Source organism: Aquarana catesbeiana, linkage group LG03 (genome assembly GCF_042186555.1).
Source record: "Aquarana catesbeiana isolate 2022-GZ linkage group LG03, ASM4218655v1, whole genome shotgun sequence".
Taxonomy (NCBI): Eukaryota; Metazoa; Chordata; class Amphibia; order Anura; family Ranidae; genus Aquarana; species Aquarana catesbeiana.
In genome coordinates, this window is record NC_133326.1 from 685,412,135 (window position 1) to 685,433,574 (window position 21,440).

General features: G+C 45.3%; 1 protein-coding gene and 1 non-coding gene across 11 annotated transcripts in view; both read left to right on the forward strand.

Moving 5' to 3' along the window:
• MINK1 (misshapen like kinase 1) overlaps positions 1 to 21,440 on the forward strand; it is a 274,895-nt gene that overhangs the window by 109,927 nt on the left and 143,528 nt on the right. The window lies entirely within an intron of this gene.
• TRNAT-AGU (transfer RNA threonine (anticodon AGU)) lies at positions 821 to 894 on the forward strand. The gene has a single exon. It is a non-coding gene; the product is annotated as a tRNA-Thr (tRNA).

A 21,440-nucleotide genomic window follows, 5' to 3' on the forward strand; every position in this document is an offset into this window, starting at 1 on the left:
GATCCCCCTTAAATCAGGGTTCTCCTTTACATTAGAGTCCACAGAGCTCCCCCTTACAGTAAGTGGAAATTCTGCAGACTCTAAGGGGGGCTCTGCGGACTCTGATGTAAGGGGGGACTCTGTGCACTCTGATGTAAGGGGGGACTCTGCGCCGACTCTGATGTAAGGGTAGTCTGCTCCGACTCTGATGTAAGGGGGGCTGTACTGACTCTGATGTAAGGGGGGTCTGATGTAAGGGGGGCTTTGCCAACTCTGATGTAAGGGGGTTCTGTGCGGACTCTGATGTAAGGGGGGCTGTGCTGACTCTGATGTAAGGGGGGTCTGATGTAAGGGGGGCTTTGCCAACTCTGATGTAAGGGGGGTCTGTGCGGACTCTGATGTAAGGGGGGTCTGTGCCAACTGTAATGTAAGGGGGGTCTGTGCGGACTCTGATGTAAGGGGGGGCTGTGCAGACTCTGATGTAAGGGAGCAGGGGGCGGGAGGAGCTGGAGATCTGCACAGTGAGCAGAGGGTAAAAGGGGGGGGCATGTTTGCATGGACACTGTAATATAAAGGGGACTGCACTGTAATCATTACAGTGCAGTCCCCTTTATATCACATTACAGTGTGGAGGACCAACACCAGCCACCACCACCCCCCCTCGGTCCATGGAAAAGTTGGCCTATTTTTTGTCCCTGTCCGGGCCTGTGCTGAAGTGTTGGGTGGAGCTGAAATCCAACAGAGTGACAAATATACGGTGACTATACAGATATCACTGGTAGTGTGTAAACATCGGCAGTATTTACATGATTAGAGTGCAGGCCGCCTTTGCTAAACATATGGCGCTGTGGCTTAGTTGGTTAAAGCGCCTGTCTAGTAAACAGGAGATCCTGAGTTCGAATCTCAGCAGTGCCTATTTGTTTTGTCTTCATCAGAAAAAGTCTACCCTAAAAGAGAACAAAAGAATCCATGCTGGAAATTTCCAACTATTGCCCCGCTCTCAGAGTGGTGGATCCAAACCAGACCCAGTACAGGCAGTCCCCGAGTTACAAATGGGCTAGAGACTGTAGGTTTGTTCTTAAGTCGAATAGGTTCGTAAGTCGGAAGTGCACGAGCAGAACGGCAGAGACGTCGTTTTCCGATGTTCTGTCAAGTAGCCGCGCATGAGCAGAATGGCAGAGACGTCGTTTTCCGCTGTTCTGTCGAAAGTGCCCGCACGTAGCCGCACAATGGCAGAGACATCACGCTGCCTCCCATTCGTAAGTAGGAGTCGTTCGTAACTCGGGGACTGCCTGTATTTAGAGTTGGAGTCCAGAGACAGCCTGATGGATGTTGGAGGAACACATACCAGGCACATCCATATGACACTATTGGAATAAATAGAGAGGAATGGGGGTGTGGCGCTACCCAAAATGACACAGTGTATAAATATGGGATAAATAATCAAAATGTGAAACCCAGTGCATCTGGACCCAATTTAAGTCCACACCTCAATACGAATAGACTGGTTCCTATATATGTGAAAAATATCTGCATAAAGGTAATCTAAATAATATAAACAAATAATAAACTATACCAAACACTTCACCAATACACGTAAAATATCATTTCACAGTGCATACACCCTAATTATGAACCAGTCTGGGTGAGTGCCAAAGTGTCCAAAGAATATATAATTATATATAAAATGTCCAATACTCTCTCGTCCTGGTAAAAGACAAATACTACAACTTAAACCCAAAAATCCATGTAACTATGTGAAAATATTATATATAAACCATATAAATCATTTGTGTTGTGTTTTATATAATCCAATCCGAGATTATAAAAGGTGTCTATACCCAGCATGTATAGTCCAAAAATAACAGGTGAAAAGACAACGTGACTTCTGTGCTCATAGAATCTGGTGACTTCAGGTGCTCCCCCTGTGTGCCCCCACTCATCAACAGTAGTCACCCCTGCAGGGGGGTAGTAAGCACAGAGTGGGTGACTTTGAATGGATGATCCCCTTGGATGTCTCAGCTTGTGTTCCACACCTCTGTGATCCCGCTCCCATTCAGGGCCCCCCTGATATGCGCTCCAGCCCTGGGCACCTCCGTGTGCTTAGTTGCACCAGTCAATCCTCTGTCTCCATGTGTTCATCTCTAGAACCCTCTTTAGTTCTTTAGTTCTAGTGCTTATACTATACACTGTCACTGTACTAATGATACTGGCTGGGAAGGGGTTAACATCTAGGGGCGATAAAAGGCTTAATTGTGTACCTAACAATGTGTAATGTGTATACAGTGTGCTGCTTTTACTAAGGATCACGTTGTTTTCCCTTGGCAGGGAATAAAAAACAGCAAGATCCCGTCAGTGAACAGAGCTCTGTATTGTTTACAATCACAGGACTGTTTTTGAAACACTGAGCTGATCAGCAGGTCCCGGCGGTCTATCATTGGCCAGAACCTGCTTATCAGCTTGTGCTAGAACGAATCACAGCCAGGCCAGCGGGCACGCCCGCCCACGCCCCCTGCCCGGGCACGCAGATCATGTACTAGGTACGTGATCCAGCACAGAGTGGCAGCACCGCTGGTGTAAATCTAAGGTGGGCGGCAAGCAGTAAAAGTAATCACCTTGTACAGCCAATCAATATCCTATCAACTGCACATCAAACAAGAAGTTTGGGAAGCCTGGGTTGTTAGATGAGAACATACAGTATGGAGTGTCTTCTGATGGTGGTAGAATGCTCAGGTTCTCCAGGACCCCAAGAAAGAACTTCCAAAGGTGTCAATCCCTATTCAGTGACAGCTCCCGTTCATGCAAATTGTGAGTGACAAACCCATCATCAATGGTCACCATTTTACTTTTTTTTTTCAGAACTTTATTGAAATGTCAAAATTGACAATTCATTCATTTTTATTCACTGCAACAACATTTCGGTGATTTGCTTCGCAAAAACCTTATTTAAAGCCTGAACCCTCGGAACAAAAGGAAAGGAGTGGACAATCAAATCTGGGAGCAATTCAGATGGTTTGCGGTAGCATCCAACTTTCATCTAGAGCAGGGGTCTTCAAACTTTCTGAACAAAGGACCAGTTTACTGTCCTTCAGACTTTAGGGGGCCGGACTGTGACCAGTAGGGATGAGCTTCGAGTTCGAGTCGAACTCATGTTCGACTCGAACATTGGCTGTTCGCAAGTTCGCCGAACAGCGAACAATTTGGGGTGTTCGCGGCAAATTCGAATGCCGCGGAACACCCTTTAAAAGTCTATGGGAGAAATCAAAAGTGCTAATTTTAAAGGCTAATATGCAAGTTATTGTCATAAAAAGTGTTTGGGGACCTGGGTCCTGCCCCAGGGGACATGGATCAATGCAAAAAAAAGTTTTAAAAACGGCCGTTTTTTCAGGAGCAGTGATTTTAATAATGCTTAAAGTCAATCAATAAAAGTGTAATATCCCTTTAAATTTCGTACCTGGGGGGTGTCTATAGTATGCCTGTAAAGGGGCGCATGTTTCCTGTGTTTAGAACAGTCTGACAGCAAAATGACATTTTGAAGGAAAAAACTCATTTAAAACTACCCGCGGCTATTGCATTGCCGACAATACACATAGAAGTTCATTGATAAAAACGGCATGGGAATTCCCCACAGGGGAACGCCGAACCAAAATTTTAAAAAAAAAATGACGTGGGAGTCCCCCTAAATTCCATACCAGGCCCTTCAGGTCTGATATGGATATTAAGGGGAACCCCGGCCAAAATTTAAAAAAAAAATGACGTGGGGTTCCCCCTAAATTCCATACCAGACCCTTCAGGTCTGGTATGGATTTTAAGGGGAACCCCGCGCCAAAAAAAAAAAAAAAACGGCATGGGGTCCCCCCGAAAATCCATACCAGACCCTTATCCGAGCACGCAACCTGGCAGGCCGCAGGAAAAGAGGGGGGGACGAGAGTGCGGCCCCCCTCCCTCCTGAACCGTACCAGGCCACATGCCCTCAACATTGGGAGGGTGCTTTGGGGTAGCCCCCCAAAACACCTTGTCCCCATGTTGATGAGGACAAGGGCCTCATCCCCACAACCCTGGCCGGTGGTTGTGGGGGTCTGCGGGCGGGGGGCTTATCGGAATCTGGAAGCCCCCTTTAACAAGGTGACCCCCAGATCCCGGCCCCCCCCCCCTGTGTGAAATGGTAAGGGGGTACATAAGTACCCCTACCATTTCACGAAAAAAGTGTCAAAAATGTTAAAAATGACAAGAGACAGTTTTTGACAATTCTTTTATTTAAATGCTTCTTCTTTCTTCTATCTTCCTTCATCTTCTGGTTCTTCTGGCTCTTCTGGTTCTTCCTCTGGCGTTCTCGTCCAGCATCTCCTCCGCGGCGTCTTCTATGGCTCCCGCTCTTCTCTTCTTCTTTTCTTCTCTTCTTCATTTTCTTCTCCGGGCCGCTCCGCATCCATGCTGGCATCATGGAGGGAGGCTCCCGCTGTGTGACGGCGCTCCTCGTCTGACAGTTCTTAAATAACGGGGGGGGGCCACCCGGTGACCCCGCCCCCCTCTGACGCACGGGACATGACGGGACTTCCCTGTGGCATTCCCCGTGACGTCACAGGGAAGTCCCGTCAAGTCACCGTGCGTCAGAGTGGGGCGGGGTCACCGGGTGGCCCCGCCCCCCCGTTATTTAAGAACTGTCAGACGAGGAGCGCCGTCACACAGCGGGAGCCTCCCTCCATGCCAGCATGGATTGCGGAGCGGCCCGGAGAAGAAAATGAAGAAGAGAAGAAGAGAAGAAAAGAAGAAGAGAAGAGCGGGAGCCTCCCCCCCATGCCATGGGTGCGGAGCGGCCCGAGGAGAAGAAGATAGAAGACACCGCGGAGGAGATGCTGGACGAGAACGCCGGAGGAAGAACCAGAAGAGCCAGAAGAACCAGAAGAACCAGAAGATGAAGGAAGATAGAAGAAAGAAGAAGCATTTAAATAAAGGAATTGTCAAAAACTGTCTCTTGTCATTTTTAACATTTTTGACACTTTTTTCGTGAAATGGTAGGGGTACTTATGTACCCCCTTACCATTTCACACAGGGGGGGGCGGGATCTGGGGGTCACCTTGTTAAAGGGGGCTTCCAGATTCCGATAAGCCCCCCGCCCGCAGACCCCCACAACCACCGGCCAGGGTTGTGGGGATGAGGCCCTTGTCCTCATCAACATGGGGACAAGGTGTTTTGGGGGGCTACCCCAAAGCACCCTCCCAATGTTGAGGGCATGTGGCCTGGTACGGTTCAGGAGGGAGGGGGGGCCGCACTCTCGTCCCCCCCTCTTTTCCTGCGGCCTGCCAGGTTGCGTGCTCGGATAAGGGTCTGGTATGGATTTTTGGGGGGACCCCACGCCGTTTTTTTTTTTTTTTTTTTGGCGCGGGGTTCCCCTTAAAATCCATACCAGACCTGAAGGGTCTGGTATGGAATTTAGGGGGAACCCCACGTCATTTTTTTTTTTTTGGCCGGGGTTCCCCTTAATATCCATACCAGACCTGAAGGGCCTGGTATGGAATTTAGGAGGACTCCCACGTCATTTTTTTTTTTAAATTTTGGTTCGGGGTTCCCCTTTGGGGAATTCCCATGCCGTTTTTATCAATGAACTTCTATGTGTATTGTCGGCAATGCAATAGCCGCGGGTAGTTTTAAATGAGTTTTTTCCTTCAAAATGTCATTTTACTGTCAGACTGTTCTAAACACAGGAAACATGCGCCCCTTTACAGGCATACTATAGACACCCCCCAGGTACGAAATTTAAAGGGATATTACACTTTTATTGTTTGACTTTAAGCATTATTAAAATCACTGCTCCTGAAAAAACGGCCGTTTTTAAAACTTTTTTTTGCATTGATCCATGTCCCCTGGGGCAGGACCCAGGTCCCCAAACACTTTTTATGACAATAACTTGCATATAAGCCTTTAAAATTAGCACTTTTGTTTATTCATGTTCGTGTCCCATAGACTTTAACGGTGTTCGCGTGTTCGAACGAACTTTTTTCCTGTTCGCATGTTCTGGTGCGAACCGAACAGGGGGGTGTTCGGCTCATCCCTAGTGACCAGTGGGAGTAGAAAATGCTCTGGTATCAATGGGAGTAAAGAATGCCCCATCATTGGTCTTAGTGGGAGGAAAATTGCCCCATTGTTGGTATTAGGGGAGGAAATAGTGCCCCATCGTTGGTGCCTTTGGGAGGAATAGTGCAGTGTTGTTGGTATTAGGGGAAGGCTAAGAGGGTTTCAGAGTTTAGAGCACTGAGCATGTTGAGCCCTTGCTGTTGATCCTACTGGGTAGAATCGCCCTCATTCATATACACTTTAAACATAAGGGATGGTTACAGGAAGGAAAAAGCAAGCGATGAAGAAAGATTATATGAATGTTACCTGTCCGTAATAAAATCATAAATGTTTCTGAAGGTTTTTATTTATTTTAATACCAGGCACTTTCATTCCATTTCTTTGGTGAAATGAACGTAAATCAGTGTTTATTATTTGGTCTGTAGGAATGTTATAGAGTCCACAAACTAAGGTATATATACACACACACTATATATATATATATATATATATATATATATATATATATATACTGTATATACCTTAGTTTGTGGACTCTATAACTTTCCTATAGACTAAATAATAAACACTGATTTGTGTTAAGTTCATATATATATATATATATATATATATATATATATATATATATATATATATATATATATATATACATACATATACACACACACAAAAGTGAGTACACCCCTCACATTTTTGTAAATATTTTATTCTATCTTTTCATGTGACAACACTGAAGAAATGAAACTTTGCTACAATGTAAAGTAGTGAGTGTACAGCTTGTATAAACAGTGTAAATTTGCTGTCCCCTCAAAATAACTCAACACAGCCATTAATGTCTAAACCGCTGGCAACAAAAGTGAGTACACCCCTAAGTGAAAATGTCCAAATTGGGCATCAATATTTTGTGTGGCCACCATTATTTTCCAGCACTGCCTTAACCCTCTTGGGCATTATATATAAAATGTCCAATACTCTCTCGTCCTGGTAAAGGTAAATGTTGGACAAATACTACAACTTAAACCCAAAAATCCATGTAACTATGTGAAAATATTATATAAAAACCATATAAATCATTTGTGTTGTGTTTTATATAATCCAATCCGAGATTATAAAAGGTGTCTATACCCAGCATGTATAGTCCAAAAATAACAGGTGAAAAGACAACGTGACTTCTGTGCTCATAGAATCTGGTGACTTCAGGTGCTCCCCCTGTGTGCCCCCACTCATCAACAGTAGTCACCCCTGCAGGGGGGTAGTAAGCACAGAGTGGGTGACTTTGAATGGATGATCCCCTTGGATGTCTCAGCTTGTGTTCCACACCTCCGTGATCCCGCTCCCATTCAGGGCCCCCCTGATATGCGCTCCAGCCCTGGGCACCTCCATGTGCTTAGTTGCACCAGTCAATCCTCTGTCTCCATGTGTTCATCTCTAGAACCCTCTTTAGTTCTTTAGTTCTAGTGCTTATACTATACACTGTCACTGTACTAATGATACTGGCTGGGAAGGGGTTAACATCTAGGGGCGATCAAAGACTTAATTGTGTACCTAACAATGTGTAATGTGTATACAGTGTGCTGCTTTTACTAAGGATCACGTTGTTTTCCCTTGGCAGGGAATAAAAAACAGCAAGATCCCGTCAGTGAACAGAGCTCTGTATTGTTTACAATCACAGGACTGTTTTTGAAACACTGAGCTGATCAGCAGGTCCAGGCGCTCTATCATTGGCCAGAACCTGCTGATCAGCTTGTGCTAGAACAAATCACAGCTAGGCCAGCGGGCACGCCCGCCCACGCCCCCTGCCCGGATACCATCAATATTTTGTGTGGCCACCATTATTTTCCAGCACTGCCTTAACCCTCTTGGGCATGGATTCACCAGAGCTTCACAGGTTGCCACTGGAGTCCTCTTCCACTCCTCCATGACGACATCACGGAGCTGGTGGATGTTAGAGACCTTGCGCTCCTCCACCTTCCGTTTGAGGATACCCCACAGATGATCAATAGGGTTTAGATCTGGAGACATGCTTGGCCAGTCCATCACCTTTACCCTCAGCTTTTTTTAGCAAGGTATGTTATTGGGGTCGTGTTCATGTTGGAATACTGCCCTGCGGCCCAGTCTCTGAAGGGAGGGGATCATGCTCTGCTTCAGTATATCACAGTACATGTTGGCATTCATGGTTCCCTCAATGAACTGTAGCTCCCCAGTGCCGGCAGCACTCATGCAGCCCCAGACCATGACACTCCCACCACCATGCTTTACTGTAGGGAAGACACACTTGTCTTTGTACTCCTCACCTGGTTGCTGCCACACACACTTGTCTCCATCTGAACCAAATAACTTTATCTTGGTCTCATCAGACCACAGGACATGGTTCCAGTAATCCATGTCCTTAGTCTGCTTGTCTTCAGCAAACTGTTTGCGGGTTTTCTTGCGCATCATCTTTAGAAGAGGCTTCCTTCTGGGACGACAGTCATGCAGACCATTTTGATGCAGTGTACGGCATATGGTCTGAGCACTGACAGGCTGACCCCCCCACCCCTTCAACCTCTGCAGCAATGCTGGCAGCACTCATATGTCTATTTCCCAAAGACAACCTCTGGATATGATGCTGAGCACGTGCACTCAACTTCTTTGGTCGACCATGGCGAGGCCTGTTCTGAGTGGAACCTGTCCTCTTAAACCGCTGTATAGTCTTGGCCACCATGCTGCAGCTCAGTTTCAGGGTCTTGGCAATCTTCTTATAGCCTAGGCCATCTTTATTTAGAGCAACATTTTTTTTTTTCAGATCCTCAAAGAGTTCTTTGCCATGAGGTGCCATGTTGAACTTCCAGTGACCAGTATAAGAGAGTGAGAGCGATAACACCAAATTTAACACACCTGCTCCCCATTCACACCTGAGACCTTGTAACACTAATGAGTCACATGACACCGAGGAGGGAAAATGGCTAATTGGGCCCAATCTGGACATTTTCACTTAGGGGTGTACTCACTTTTGTTGCCAGCGGTGTAGACATTAATAGCTGTGTGTTGAGTTTTTTTGAGGGGACAGCAAATTTTACACTGTTATACAAGCTCTACACTCACTACTTTACATTGTAGCAAAGTGTCATTTCTTCAGTGTTGTCACATGAAAAGATAGAATAAAATATTTTGAAAAATGTGAGGGGAGTACTCACTTTTGTGAGATACTGTATATTAATTGATCAATACTGACGGCCTATTTCATTTCTTACATAGTTAGTAAGGTTGAATAAAGACACCAGTCCAACCTGAGTGAATACACACTCACATCGGTCCCTACCCTCAATGAGCCCACAATCCAAGGTCTCCAACTCACATACTAGGGCCAGAGGAAACCCACGCAGGCACAGGGAGAACATGCAAACTCCAGGCAGGTAGTGTCGTGGTTGGGATTCGAACCAGCGACCCTTCTTACTGTGAGGTGAGAGTGCTACCTACTACACCACTGTGCTGCCATTTCTTGAGGCCTAAAAATTCCAGAACAGCCCTTTTTGGAAAGTAGACAGTCCAAGGTATTTAATAAGAAGCACGGCGAGTTTTTTGAAGTTGTATTTTTTTGGAAAATTAAGAAATGTAACTGTATTCTTTTGTTTATTTTTCATATACTGTCACCAGTACAGTATCATCATATAACTGGTGTGGAGGTGATCAGGGGACACTGACCAGTGACAGTATGTCTAAAAAAAAAAAATGATGTCCACAGACGGATTGGGAACCGGAGATGGTGGAGCTCATCACGCAGGGAGGTTTCACGTGTGTGCGAACCCAGGCTCAAAGTCACTATGACAAGCCTGGGTTCACATAGGAGCTGTGCGGGAAACAGCATGCGATTCAAACAAGAATCGCACCGCATTCCTGTTCAAATCACATGCAATTCTTTGCAGTGCAATTTGAGCCCATTCATTTTGTATAGGGTCAAATCGCACGGTATCGGTTTTGGTAGTGGGAGGATCTGCACAGGTACAAGTACTTGTGTAAGTACTCAGTATCGGCACCGATACAGATTACTAGTATCAATATTGGTGCAACCCTAGTATTTACACACATACTCAGATTGGAGGACACCCTTAGGAAACATATTGTGCTGTGACTTAGTTGTTTAAAGTGCCTGTCGCGTAAACAAGAGATCCTGAGTTTGAATCTCAGCAGCGTCTGACTGCTTTTATTATCATCAGAACACATATACCAAAAAGAAAATAAATGAATCCACATTGGAAATTTCCAACCATTGCCTGCTCTCAGAATGGTGGATCCAAACCAAAGAAGGTATTTAGGACAGATGTTCAGACCCAATACCCAGAGAGAGAGCTTGGTGGACAATGGAAGAACACATGCCAGAACATACGAGGAGGAGGGGGGACATTTAACCTGGAAAAGCGAGGACACCTAGTGGCAGAATAGGATTACTGCACAGTGCTGAACAGAAAGTGAGCTCTTCAGCCAACCAGGGAGACTGAGGACACCTAGTGGCAGAATAGGATTACTGCGCAGCACAGGGCTGGTCAGAAACTGAGTTTTTCATCCAACCTGGAAGACTGAGGACACCTAGTGGCAGAATAGGATTACTGCACAGCACAGTGCTGGTCAGAAGGTGAGTTCTTCATCCAACCTGGAAGACCAAGGGCACCTAGTGGCAGAATAGAATTACTGCACAGCACAGTGCTTGTCCGAAACTGAGTTTTTCAGCCAGGCCTAAAATGTGCTTTTTAACAGATTCAAAAAAATGACTCTGGGATTGAAGTGGTTAAAATGTCTTCCATCAGATGCTGAAGCAGGCCCGGACTGGCCATAGGGCAGACTGGGCATTTGCCCGGTGGGCCAGGGCCGCCCGCTCCGTGGCCTGTTGATGAGCAGGCCACACAGCGGAAGGTAAGTGACGACCGTGGCCTGGACCGGGTTAACACAGGCCGCGGTCGCCGATCGCCTACCGCTATGCGGCCAGGCCTGTGTCTTCTCTGGCGGAACTACGAATGAGGTTAGCAGCTGCATGGGCTGAGCTGTGTGTCTCTCTCACACACAGCTCAGCCTCAGAGCCGACGCTGACAGTTCCGCTCTCCGCTCGGATGGACTGCTTCTCCTCCTCCAGCCTCTCTACTCCTGAGTCTGCCCCACCCACACATCCCCGGGGAGATGTGAAGGAAGATAGAAGCTACAGACAGCCTGTGCCTGAGTCTCCATCCTGGTGTGAATAAGCTCACCCACTCTCCTGCCTCCCAGTGTATAAAACAAATTTAAAGCAGAGGTCCACCCAAAAGTGGAACTTCCGCTCATCTGATTCCTTCTCCCCTCCGGTGCCACAATTGGCACCTTTCGGCGGGGAGGGGGGACAGGACACCTGTCTTTGACAGGTATCCTTTCCCACTTCCGGGAGCCTCAGTCGTGGATATTGATGTCATGGCTGGGGCTCCCTCCTCCTCCCTCCTCATCTGTCGCCGGTCCAGTAGGAGAGAGGAGCGGGGCCTCGCAAATGCACAGTAGGGTTCCCGGCGTGAAGCCGAAAGGCTACACTGCCAGGTACCCTCACCCGCAATGGCAGCGGCAGAACCCGACAGCTGATGGAAACATCAGCTGCTGTGCCGACATTGCTGGACTCTAGGACAGGTAAGTGTCCTATTATTATTATGTTTTTAATTTTTTTTTTTTTGGGACGGACCTCTGCTTTAAGGGGTGCTCTGTGGACACTGATGTAAGGGGGGCTTTGGTGAGCAGAGACCCCCTTACATCAGAGTTCCCCTTTACACCAGAGTCCACAGCAATCACCCTTAAATCAGGGTTCTCAGAACACCACTTTATATCAGATTCCCCCTTAAATCAGGGTTCCCCTGTCATTAGAGTCCACAGAGCTCCCCCTTACAGTAAGTGGAAATTCTGCAGACTCTAAGGGGGGCTCTGTGGACTCTGATGTAAGGGGGGCTCTGCAGACTCTGATGTAAGGGGGGCTCTGCTGACTCTGATGTAAACGGGGGCTCTGCTGACTCTGATGTAAGCGGGGGCTCTGCTGACTCTGATGTAAGCGGGGGCTCTGCTGACTCTGATGTATGGGGGGCTCTGCTGACTCTGATGTAAGGGGGGCTCTGCGGACTCTGATGTAAGGGTGGTCTGTGCGGACTCTGATGTAAGGGGGGTCTGTGCGGACTCTGATGTAAGGGGGGTCTGTGCAGAGTTTGATGTAAGGGGGGTCTGTGCGGACTCTGATGTAAGGGGGTTCTGTGCAGAGTTTGATGTAAGGGGGGTCTGTGCAGACTCTGATGTAAGGGGGGTCTGTGCGGACTCTGATGTAAGGGGGGTCTGTGCGGACTCTGATGTAAGGGGGGTCTGTGCGGACTCTGATGTAAGGGGGTTCTGTGCAGAGTTTGATGTAAGGGGGGTCTGTGCGGACTCTGATGTAAGGGGGGTCTGTGCGGACTCTGATGTAAGGGGGGTCTGTGCGGACTCTGATGTAAGGGGGGTCTGTGCGGACTCTGATGTAAGGGGGGTCTGTGCGGACTCTGATGTAAGGGGGTTCTGTGCAGAGTTTGATGTAAGGGGGGTCTGTGCGGACTCTGATGTAAGGGGGGTCTGTGCGGACTCTGATGTAAGGGGGGTCTGTGCAGAGTTTGATGTAAGGGGGGTCTGTGCGGACTCTGATGTAAGGGGGATCTGTGCGGACTCTGATGTAAGGGGGGTCTGTGCGGACTCTGATGTAAGGGGGGTCTGTGCGGACTCTGATGTAAGGGGGGTCTGTGCAGAGTTTGATGTAAGGGGGGTCTGTGCGGACTCTGATGTAAGGGGGTTCTGTGCAGAGTTTGATGTAAGGGGGGTCTGTGCAGACTCTGATGTAAGGGGGGTCTGTGCGGACTCTGATGTAAGGGGGGTCTGTGCGGACTCTGATGTAAGGGGGGTCTGTGCGGACTCTGATGTAAGGGGGTTCTGTGCAGAGTTTGATGTAAGGGGGGTCTGTGCGGACTCTGATGTAAGGGGGGTCTGTGCGGACTCTGATGTAAGGGGGGTCTGTGCGGACTCTGATGTAAGGGGGGTCTGTGCGGACTCTGATGTAAGGGGGGTCTGTGCGGACTCTGATGTAAGGGGGTTCTGTGCAGAGTTTGATGTAAGGGGGGTCTGTGCGGACTCTGATGTAAGGGGGGTCTGTGCGGACTCTGATGTAAGGGGGGTCTGTGCAGAGTTTGATGTAAGGGGGGTCTGTGCGGACTCTGATGTAAGGGGGATCTGTGCGGACTCTGATATAAGGGAGCAGGGGGTGGGAGGAGCTTGAGATCTACACAGTGAGCAGAGGGTGGGGGGGGGCATGATTGCAGGGACACTGTAATATAAAGGGGACTGCACTGTAATCATTACAGTGCAGTCCCCTTTATATCACATTACAGTGTGGAGGACCAACACCAGCCACCACCCCCTCCGGTCCGTGGAAAAGTTGGTCTATTTTTTGTCCCTGTCCGGGCCTGTGCTGAAGTGTTGGGTGGAACTGAAATCCAACAGAGTGACAAATATACGGTGACTATACAGATATCACTGGTAGTGTGTAAACATTTACATGATTAGAGCGCAGGCCGCCTTTGCTAAACATATGGCGCTGTGGCTTAGTTGGTTAAAGTGCCTGTCTAGTAAACAGGAGATCCTGAGTTCAAATCTCAGCAGTGCCTATTTGTTTTGTCTTCATCAGAAAAAGTCTACCCTAAAAGAGAACAAAAGAATCCATGCTGGAAATTTCCAACCATTGCCCCCTCTCAGAATGGTGGATCCAAACCAGACCCAGTATTTAGAGTTGGAGTCCAGAGACAGCCTGATGGATGTTGGAGGAACACATACCAGGCACATCCATATGACACTATTAACTATGAGATAATACAAGTTGCACAGATTTAGGGCCAACATTAACTACTCGACCTCCAGAAGATTTTACCCCCTTCATGACCAGGCCATTTTTTTGCTATTCTGCATTGCGCTACTTTAACCTGCAATTGCGCGGTCATGCAATACTGTACCCAAATTAAATTTATAACATTTTTTTTCACACAAATAGAGCTTTCTTTTGGTGGTATTTGATTACCACTGTTTTTGTATTTTTTATTATTATATATTATGTTATAATAATTTAATATAATAAATAATTTATAATTAATATATTATATATATATAAAATATATAATTAATATAATATATAATTAATATAATTTAGGCCAATATGTATTCTGCTACATGTCTTCGGTAAAAAAAATAAGTGTATATTATTTTGTTCTCATGAAAGTTATAGTATCTACAAACTATGGTATATACTGGAATTTTTATTTATCTATTTTTTAGTAATGGTGGCGATCAGTGACTTATAGAGAGCAATCTGACACTAGCTGATGCTGGCTGGGGGGGAGGGGGGGTGCACTAACTGACACTGACATCAATAGTGACACTAATACAGTAATCAGTGGTAATACTATACACTGTCACTGTACTAATGATACTGGCTGGGAAGGGGTTAACATCTAGGGGCGATCAAAGGCTTAATTGTGTGCCTAACAATGTGTAATGTGTATACAGTGTGCTGCGTTTACTAAGTATCACATTGTTTTCACTGCTTGGCAGGGAATAAAAAACAGCAAGATCTGTCAGTGAACAGAGCTCTGTATTGTTTACAATCACAGGGCTGTTTTTGAAACACTGAGCTGATCAGCAGGTCCCGGCGGTCTATCATTGGCCAGAACCTGCTGATCAGCTTGTGCTAGAACGAATCACAGCCAGGCCAGCGGGCACGCCCGCCCACGCCCCCTGCCCGGGCATGCAGATCATGTACTAGGTACGTGATCCAGTGCAGAGTGGCAGCGCCGCCGGTGTAAATCTAAGTTAGGTGGGCGGCAAGCAGTAAAAGTAATCACCTTGTACAGCCAATCAATATCAACTGCACATCAAACAAGAAGTTTGGGAAGCCTGGGTTGTTAGATGAGAACATACAGTATGGAGTGTCTTCTGATGGTGGTAGAATGCTCAGGTTCTCCAGGACCCCAAGAAAGAACTTCCAAAGGTGTCAATCCCTATTCAGTGACAGCTCCCCTTCATGCAAATTGTGAGTGGCAAACCCATCATCAATGGTCATCATTTTACTTTTTTTTTTTTTTTCACAACTCAAAATTGACAATTCATTCAATTTTATTCACTGCAGCAACATTTCGGTGATTTGCTTCGCAAAAGCCTTATTTAAAACCAGAACAGTCGAAGCAAAAGGAAAGGAGTGGACAATCAAATCTGGGAGCAATTCAGATGGTTTGCGGTAGCATCCAACTTTCATCTAGAGCAGGGGTCTCCAAACTTTCTGAACAAAGGACCAGTTTACTGTCCTTCAGACTTTAGAGGGCCGGACTGTGACCAGTGGGAGTAGAAAATGCCATGGTATCAATGGGAGTAAAGAATGCCCCATCATTGGTCTTGCCCCATTGTTGGTATTAGGGGAGGAACTAGTGTCCCATCGTTGGTGTCTTTGGGAGGAATAGTGCAGCATTGTTGGTATTAGGGGAAGGAATAGTGCCCCATCATTGGTGTCAGTGGGAAGAATAGGGCCGTGCAGTTGGTGTCAGTAGGAATAGTGCCCCATCATTGGTTTCAGTGGGAAGAATAAGGGCCTGCAGTTGGTGTCAGTGGGAGGAATAGTGCCCCATCATTGGTTTCAGTGGGAAGAATAGTGCCCCCTTGTTGGGGTCAGTGGTAGGAATAGTACCCTATTGAGGTCAGTGACAGGAATTATGCCTTGGACGAGTGGGAGGAATAGTGTCCCAAGGGCCTGATAAAGGCATGCAAAGGGCCACATTTTTTTGGAGACCACGGATCTAGAGAAGCCACAAGTACCCAACATACTAGCCCTTCTTCAAATAGGGCTCGATGTAGGGCTGAATCTCAGTCCTGGTATCAACTATATTGGCTTTCACAAACACATCATGGGCAGGTGACAGACTGTTATTTGGCTGAGACCACCATGAAAACCTCACTATACCTAACTGGAATATTTCTTTGATGCTTGACTACTTTGCAGGCCCACTGGGATCTTGCAGTTTTGAAAATTTCATCTTGAAAGTGGCCTTTCTGCTCACCATCACCTTGGCTAAGAGGGTTTCAGAGTTTAGAGCACTGGCACATGTTGAGCCCTTGCTGTTGATCCTACTGGGTAGAATCGACCTCATTCATATACACTTTAAACATAAGGGATGGTTACAGGAAGGAAAAAACAAGTTTATAATACAATTTATTTTTTATATATGAATATGAATTATATGAATTTTACTGTTTGTAATAAAATCATAAATGTTTCTGAAGGTTGTTATTTATTTTATTTTAATACCAGGCACTTTCATTGCATTTCTTTGGTGAAATGAACATAAATCAGTGTTTATTATTTAGTCTGTAGGAAAGGTATAGAGTCCACAAACTAAGGTGTGTGTGTGTGTGTGTGTGTGTGTGTGTGTGTGTGTGTGTGTGTGTGTGTGTGTGTGTGTGTGTGTATATATATATATATATATATATATATATATATATATATATATATATATATATATATATATATATATATATATATAAATCGATCAATACTGATGGCCTATTTCATTTCTTGAGGCCTGAAAATTCCAGAACACCCCTTTTTGGAAAGTAGACTGGCCAAGGTATTTAGTAAGAAGCACTGCGAGTTTTTTGAAGTTGTATTTTTTTTTTGGAAAACGAAGAAATTTAACTGTATTCTTTTGTTTATTTTTTATATACTGTCACCAGTACAGCATCATCATATAACTGGTGTGGAGGTGATCAGGGGACACTGACCAGTGACAGTATGTTAAAAAAAAAAAAAAATGATGTCCACAGAGGGATTGGGAACCGGAGATGGTGGAACTCATCACGCAGGGAGGTTTTGCATGTGTGTGAACCCAGGTTCAAAATCATTACGACAAGCCTGGGTTCACATAGGAGCTGTGCAGGAAACAGCATGCGATTCAAAGAAGAATCGCACTGCCTTCCTGTTCAAATTGCATGCAATTCTTTGCAGTGTGATTTGAGCCCATTCATTTTGTATAGGGTCAAATCGCACTGCAAAAGGTATCGGTTTTGGTACTGGGAGGATCTGCACAGGTACAAGTACTTGTGTAAGTACTCAATATCGGCACCAATACAGATTACCAGTATTGGTGCAACCCTAGTATTTACACACATGCTCAGATTGGAGGACACCCTTAGGAAACATGTGGTGCTGTGGCTTAGTTGGTTAAAGCGCCTGTTGAGTAAACAAGAGACCCTGAGTTTGAATCTCAGCAATGCCTGACTGCTTTTATTATCATCAGAACACATATACCCCTTTGGGTATATGTCATTGACCCCCCCAAGCAAATTCAAATCATCTCTGACATGAAGGGATTTTATAGATGTCGTAGATGCCTACCCTGTAGAGTTAGTAAACCTCAACCAAGAAAGAAGGAAGTGTTCAGGTCTACAGTAGATCAGAAAGAATATCAGATTAAACAATTAATGACAATGTCATAGTACCCATGTTACGTACATTATCGAATGCCCCTGCCATTTGCAGTACGTAGGGAGGACCACTCATCCCCTCTGTGTCAGAATACGGGAACATATTAACAATATTAAGAAAGGGTTCCTCAAACACAACTTATCGCGCCACTTCACTGAATTCCATCGTAAGGACCCTAGTGGCCTTATTTTTTATGGTATTGACCAGGTTAAGGACCACTGGAGAGGGGGTAACAAAGAGACACTTGTCTCCAGGAATGAGACAGGATGGATATCGGTTGGGGTCTACTGCCCCTAGGGGCCTCAACTTGGATATAGACCTCAACTGTTTTATACCCAATCCATAGAGTTTAGTGAGAACCACCTTCATTACGGATGGCATGTCTTCTCCTTTATCCATAGGAGAGGTTTGTTATCTCCATTTTAAGTCTAATCACCATCTTACAAGTACTAGTGGGCACCGTTAATATATGGGGTTTAGTACACCCTCATGTTAGGTGATTTCTACTTTAGTATATGCCCCTTTTCCTTTTATGTAGCTTTAGGGGTAAATATGACCTATACCAACAACTTTTAGGAGTATACTGGTGATCCCCTTGGGTCTATACTCTAGTATATGTGGGGTTTTATTGTCTTTCCTTTTTTCTGCCTTCCTTCTTTTTTCCTCTTATGAGGCTTTAGCGTTAATATGACCCATATATATGTATATATATATATATATATATATATATATATATATATATATATATATAAAATATTTTATATAATTATACTGGGGATTTTTTGGGTCTACTTGTGATGTAGGCTAGGGGTCTAATCCTGTTGTAGGTTTAGTGTCAAGGTCATTGTCTACCTTGTAAGGGTACCTACCCCTGTCAGGTGAATCCATTGATCGTAGTAACTTCTAACCCTGGAGCACAGTAATGGGAAGTGCCACATACACTATTTATTTAGTAAACTACCATCTGGTGGCTAATCCTAGGTATTACATGTAGCCACACATTGGGTAAGATGAACCCTTTTTAGCTTATTGGTTATTTCTACAACCTTTTTATATAAGACCTGTAGGTGCGTATATATGCATAATTAGTAAATATAGTTTTATTTATTATTAAAACATACTCAATACCTCACTGGCATTTTTTCTACATCTTCTCTGTAGATTTTATGATTAAAGATGTTTATAATTTGCATATATGTTTTTATGATATCCTAGTTTTGCGCCTATCACCTTTGCAAGGTAGTATCTGGCTTTGCAGGGTAGTGTACTTGTAATGCCAGTACTTACCACTGGGGGCCCTGCTTATGGCCTATGACCTAATATAGGTATGGGCACGAATTTATTTTATTTATTTTATCTGTATATATCTTCAATTTTTAATAGTGTTTACCAGTATGAAGATTTATGATGCCTCCTCTATATATATACACATAGACTGCATATGTTATTGTCTACCAATATATCTGTATAGGCGAGCGGAGATGCACAAGGTCCGCAATAATTAATAATGGGATTAGTCAAATTTAGATGGACGTTTATGTTCCCCCACTCTCTAATAGGGTTTACTTTTGAGGGAGGGTTTAGTTCATCCTGATTATCCAATCATGTCCTCCGCAGTAATGGGAGAAGGGAGGATCTCGCATTTCCACTCACTACATAAACTGTGAGGTGTAGCAAGATGGCGCCGCCTTTGAAAACGTTGATGACGAAATGCGTAAGGCGGGGCTACGCACTTACGTCACTTCCGGTACAGGGTCAGGGAGCCTGGAACACAGCTGTACCGCACACTGCGAGACGGCTCTTCCTGGTTACCGAACACACGCATGGTGTAGTATTTTGTAGATGTTATTCCCATATGGGAAATACTTTTGTTTTATGGGTATTTAAATAAAGCATTTTTATTCAACATACTACACTATGGAGTGTTATCTCTTCATATGAGGACTCATCCCTGGATATCCCTTTCTTGGATATGGTGACAGAGGCTGTGATGCACAGATGATCGATCCGGATGTCCTGGGATAGTGAAAGCAGGAGCCATTGCTAAAGGGACCACAGGGAATCATCTGGAGACTTCCTATGATATTCCATATTGCCTGTCACCCCTGTAGGGGTACAAGGAGCTGGTGAGTGGGGAGCCATAGGGGGAGCACAGAAGTCACCGGTTTATTTCTTGCCACAAGAGTCACCAGACTGTTTGGAACTTTTTGCAACATATTCTTTTTTGCTAAACCAATTTTTTGGAGTATTGCAGTCTTTTTTACTTCTTTTTTGCATAAACGGTTTTTATTTTTTTGCACGGACTGCACAATAGCTTAGCACTGCAGATCACATTAGTATACATGCTGGTGTCATGTATTATTTATTGATGGTTTAATTAATCACCCTATTTTTAACTGCTTTATTGTATTTTTATAGTTGTTTTTTTTTTCTCACTGAATGATTAGTTTGAATCAGTTATATTTTTATAGGGGGGCCAATTATATTATGTGTTTACCCTCACAGCAGTATTGGTGTTGCACATTTAGTTCACACACCCCCTTAAAAGGGAGCGCCATTCACCCCATCCTTTATTTTATCTCCAAAGACCCCTTTCACACAGGGTGCTTTACAGGCGCAAAAAATAGCGCCTGCAAAGCGCCCTGAAAGAGCCGCTCTTCACACTCCAGTGTGAAAGCCCCGAGGGCTTTCACACTGGGACCATGCGCTGGCAGGACAGGTAATCTTTGGAGTGGTGAAGGAGCGGTGTGTATACCGCTCCTGTCCATTGAAATGAATGGGGCAGCGCGCAGCTATAAGACTGGCATAGCGCAGCTGTAGCAGCGCTTTGCAGTGGTTTTAACCCTTTCTCGGCCGCTAGCAGGGGGGTAAAATACCGCCGCTAAAACGACAGTAAAGCAGCGCTAAAAATGTCGCTGTTTTACCGCCGGCGCCCGCACCGCCCCAGTGTGAAAGGGCTTAAAAAGAAAACAAATGAATCCACATTGGAAATTCCCAACCATTGCCTGCACTCAGAATGGTGGGTCCAAACCAAAGAAGGTATTTTTAGGACAGATGATTAGACCCAATACCAAGAGAGAGAGCTTGGTGAACGTTGGAAGAACACATGCCAGAACATACGAGGAGGAGGGGGGACATTTAACCTGGAAAGCTGAGGACACCTAGTGGCAGAATAGGATTACTGCACAGCACAGTGCTAAACAGAAAGTGAGCTCTTCAGCCAATCAGGGTGACTGAGGACACCTAGTGGCAGAATAGGATTACTGCACAGCACAGTGCTGAACAGAGTTCTTCAGCCAACCAAGAAGACTGAGGACACCTAGTGGTGGCAGAATAGGATTACTGCACAGCACAGGGCTGGTCAGAAGGTGAATTCTTCATCCAACCTGGAAGACCGAGGGCACCTAGTGGCAGAATAGGATTACTGCACAGCATAGTGCTAGTCAGAAAGCAAGTTTTTCATCCAACCTAGAAGACTGATGACACCTAGTGGCAGAATAGGATTACTGCACAGCACAGGGCTGGTCAGAAGGTGAATTCTTCATCCAACCTGGAAGACCGAGGGCACCTAGTGGCAGAATAGGATTACTGCACAGCATAGTGCTGGTCAGAAAGCGAGTTTTTCATCCAACCTGGAAGACTGAGGACACCTAGTGGCAGAATAGGATTACTGCACAGGACAGTGCTGGTCAGAAAGAGAGCTCTTCAGCCAACCTGGGAGACTGAGGACACCTAGTGGCAGAATAGGATTACTGCACATTTTTTTTTACAATTTCCAAATATTAATTTATTATATATATATTTAACTATTTAACTATTATCATCATATATTATTACAGAATATAGTTTTCTTTTACAATTTCAATAT